The sequence below is a fragment of the Gavialis gangeticus genome, unplaced genomic scaffold, assembly GCF_001723915.1.
Source record: "Gavialis gangeticus isolate Ggan-Ray unplaced genomic scaffold, GavGan_comp1, whole genome shotgun sequence".
Classification (NCBI taxonomy): domain Eukaryota; kingdom Metazoa; phylum Chordata; order Crocodylia; family Gavialidae; genus Gavialis; species Gavialis gangeticus.
In genome coordinates, this window is record NW_017729028.1 from 4,120,467 (window position 1) to 4,124,330 (window position 3,864).

At 44.7% G+C, this 3,864-nt stretch overlaps 1 long non-coding RNA gene across 1 annotated transcript in view; it reads left to right on the forward strand.

Annotated features, from left to right (window-relative positions):
- The first annotated feature begins 3,504 nt into the window (after positions 1-3,504).
- The window catches only part of LOC109300135, a 56,550-nt gene continuing 56,190 nt past the window's right edge, over positions 3,505-3,864 (forward strand). Inside the window, exon 1 of the long non-coding RNA XR_002098136.1 lies at positions 3,505-3,605. This is a non-coding gene — a long non-coding RNA (uncharacterized LOC109300135). The remainder of the gene's footprint in view (positions 3,606-3,864) is intronic.

A 3,864-nucleotide genomic window follows, 5' to 3' on the forward strand; every position in this document is an offset into this window, starting at 1 on the left:
TAAGAATGTTGTGGGAGACCATATCAAAACTTTGCTAAAATCAAGGTACACCACATCCACCAGTCTCCCCTCACCCAGAGAGCCAGTCACCTCATCATAGAAGGCAATCAGGTTGGTCAGGCATGACTTGCCCCTGGTGAATACATGCTGACTGTTCCTAATCACCTTCTTCTCCAAGTGCTAGAAATAGTGTGCATAGAGTGCTGAGATGGGATCAAGATTCCTTGAGGGTCTGCTCTGACTTCCCACTGGAAATCACAGAAACTCAATCATCCTTGATGCCAGTGGACACCCCTAGTGGCAATCTGAACACAGCCTATGGACTTACTGAATCAGGACACTGGATTGCCCTCCCCACCCTCCATGTTGATGGAGATAGCTGGCAAACCTCACAGAAAAGCTGGCCACCTGACATACGATTCCAGACACTGATGCTTCCAATTTGATCCCTGATGTTAAATACTAAATTGACTTAGAACACTACAAAGAGCAGAATTAAAAGCATGTTTATTGTTTAAAAAAATTCCAGGAGTCAAATAATTTCCTTTCACAGTGCCGTTCTGCCTGTGTGCAAGTGAGAGTGGTATAACCAAAATCTCATCATTCATCACTGGAAGAAAGTAGTAAGATGCTGGGAAAAGCCAGGGTAGCAGGTAACTGAGCTGATTGAGGCAGTTGTATTTTTACTTCTGTGATGGTTTCAGCCTTCTTTAGCAGCCTTTGTTCATGCCTAAAATAGTGATGTGTGCAGATTCTTCACACAAGATTGGTGTTTCTACATTTACTATTCCTCCAGTTAGCCCCTTTATGTGCAGAGAGGTCAACTGGGTTTTCAGAAATCATGCCAGCACTCTGTGTGCAAGTCATACAAATTGCTACCAGGTAAACCTCAGGTCTGATGAGATTATAAATCAGCTTCTACTTTTACAGGAAGATCAGTGGGAAAGAGCACAGAAAAGTGCAACTGCACTTTTAGAATAGTGATCTTTTATAGGGGTTTGAGATATGTTAAGCATCCATTGTTTGGTAAATGTGGTATTCCTGATCTCTGGGATGCTCCTAAGCCTCCAGCAGCAATTTTTGCTGACAAATCACATGACTCATATTCAGCCTGATCATGTCACATGGAAAAAATAAATTGGCTTTTTGACAGAGGTTATCCACTCCTATAGAATCAACAGTAGCAACTTCATAAATTCAAACCTGTAGAAAGCCTTTAAAAAATTAAATCCTTGCCTTAAAATTACATTTCTGGATTTAAAAAAACAAACAACCCCCCCCCCCCTTTTTAATTATATTTTTTGTATTTACCTGCTAAGGGATGAAGTACATGGAAAAATTAAAAAATTTCAAAACTGGCCTATAATTTTGCATGCCACTATTTCAGTAGGCCTTACTTGTGACACTAAGAGCTTCGGTTTAGGAGGTTGAGGACCCATAGTTTACATTGAATCACCTCTGGAAATGGGACATATTGTATCATAGGAAAGATTTCTGAGAAGTTGTAGAGAAGCATGTTCTGGAGAATATCGAGCCCTACACTTTCGCAGTCCACATCAGTCTGGTTTTAAGTTAGTGTGTAATACAGAGATTCCAGTGAGCTTGTTATATAACAGTCTTCCCAAGCAATGGACAAAAATCAGTCCATGCTATTTTTTTTCCCCTGTCCATGCATAATCTCTTACTTGCGAGGTGTCGTTTATCCAATTTCAGGATAGGTAGCAATTCCTAATGAATAATCTCCATTTCAACTGATTCATGAAACACGAGAGATACAAAAAAGCCTACACGGATTTTTCGCTACATTGAATCTCTGCTATCTGGCCTTGCTTAATCATATTAAATTCCCACAGTGGTTTATCACATGCCTCAAACAGTCTCCTGCCCTATTTTCTATGTCTACTCCACAGGGAAACTCCTTTGTACACACGAAGTTAACCCTGGGTACTCCAGTATAGGTGATATTGTTCTCTAGTCTAACCCTGGTTTATAGATTTTGTTTTCAACAGGAGGAAATAGACAGTAATTAGCTGAATACAAAAATGTACTGACCAGCAGATGGTCTTGGTGTAGTGCTCTTCCCCTGCAATACCTTTCTAAGCAGAATAGCTTTAAGAACTGATAATGCTAGGACAGTGTATCTGAGTAGATTGATGGGGGAGAATTACTTATGAACAACTGATGTTGGTACTGGTGGAAAAAGTACTGGCACAAGTAGAAAGACTGGTGGAAAAATATAGGATCATTGGGTTATAGGAAAAAATGGCTGCAAGGGACCTTATGAGATTATCTAGTCCAGACTCCAGCTCAAGGCAGGATCATCTGTCCAAGTCATTCCAGTCAAGTGTCTGCTTTTGAAAATTTCCAGGGATGGAGATTCCACAACCTCTCATGATGCTTCTGAGCAGCTAGCCTGTTCCAATCTTGCATGGGATTTCCCTGTGTGTACTTGCAAGCATGAAGAAGGGACTCCTCAAAGTAAAATGCCTTCTGAAAATGAAGAACAAAATGTGGACACTGTAATTAAGTTTTTGTTTTTTATACATGAATAGAAAGATAAAAGTGTGGCTTGGAAAATGTATTCTTTTTTAGAGTTACCAAACATCCAGCTTTTCTCAGCCATGTCCTCTTTTTGGACCCTCCAATCTCCGTCCAGGCAGTTTCTTGAAATCTGAACCAATGTCTGGGATTTTGCTCCACTCCATTGGCAGGACCAAGGAGAGGGTGATTGGAAACAGCAGGTGCACATGCCTCTGCATGCACACACACGTGGCCAACATACCACCTGGCAGGATAGTGGGAGCAGCCCTAGCAGCTGGGTGGAGGTAAGTGTGTAGGTAGTGGGGGTTGGATAGCCAAGGCTTGGGGATTGTCAGGTTTGGGGGGCAAGGGTGTGTGGAGGGGATGGGTGTGAGAGAAGGGGCAGGTGCCTGCCAGCACTGGGGGAAGTTGTCTGCGTGCCAGGGCAAGGCAGGACAGGGCAAGGCAGGGAACATGGGGGCAGTGCCTGCCCCTCCAGTGGGGGAAGGGGTCAGGGGGCCTTTGAGGGCAGCAGGGAACTTTGTGAAGCAGTGGGGAACTGCATGGCTGGGTCACTGGCACAGGGGCTGGTGGGGTCAGGCTGGCTGGGAGATGCTGCCCAGGGTGTGGGGGGAGGGTGGCAGGTGGCACTATGCCAGGCAGCCTGGCATAGTGCTGGAGCCAACCCCTCTTCCCTCCTGCCTGTGCCAGGGTTTGACTTATTCCACCACTGCTCACACAAATAGGAGCCACTGTGGTCCAGCCCAGTTGGGATGAGGGCAACTAGGAGCCCCCTCTAGGAGGGTTGTGGGGAGCAGGGGCCTGCAGGTTGGGATTGAGGGGCACACCAACATGGGCTGGTGGAGAGAGGGACTGTGGGGCAGGAGTGAGGGCCAGCAACAGGGACAGGAGGCTGTGGGTGGGGACTGAAGTGTCACCCCCAACAGGCATCCTCTTTTTTGGAACTGGGAATATGGTAACCCTATGCTTTTCTCATTGCTATAGTCTTCTTCAAAATATTGAAATCTTATTTGTTCTTAAGAACTAGTCCTCAAACACCCAGAAACATGGACAAAACTACATTTGTAAATAGTTCCACTGACATCATTGACTATTTGAAGATGTGCTCAGCATTTTCTAAGCCATGTTAACTGATTTGTATCACATAGTGGGCATATCTACACATGCATTTAAACCAAGTCAAATTTACTGCACAGTAAGTTACTATGCAGTAAGCAGAAATAGGCTGGCATCTACATGTGCAGCCTGCCACATGCCCTTGTGGCCAGTGTGGGGAGCTCCAGCCTCTGGTCACATGGCTGCCTACACTTGGGACTAACTTTA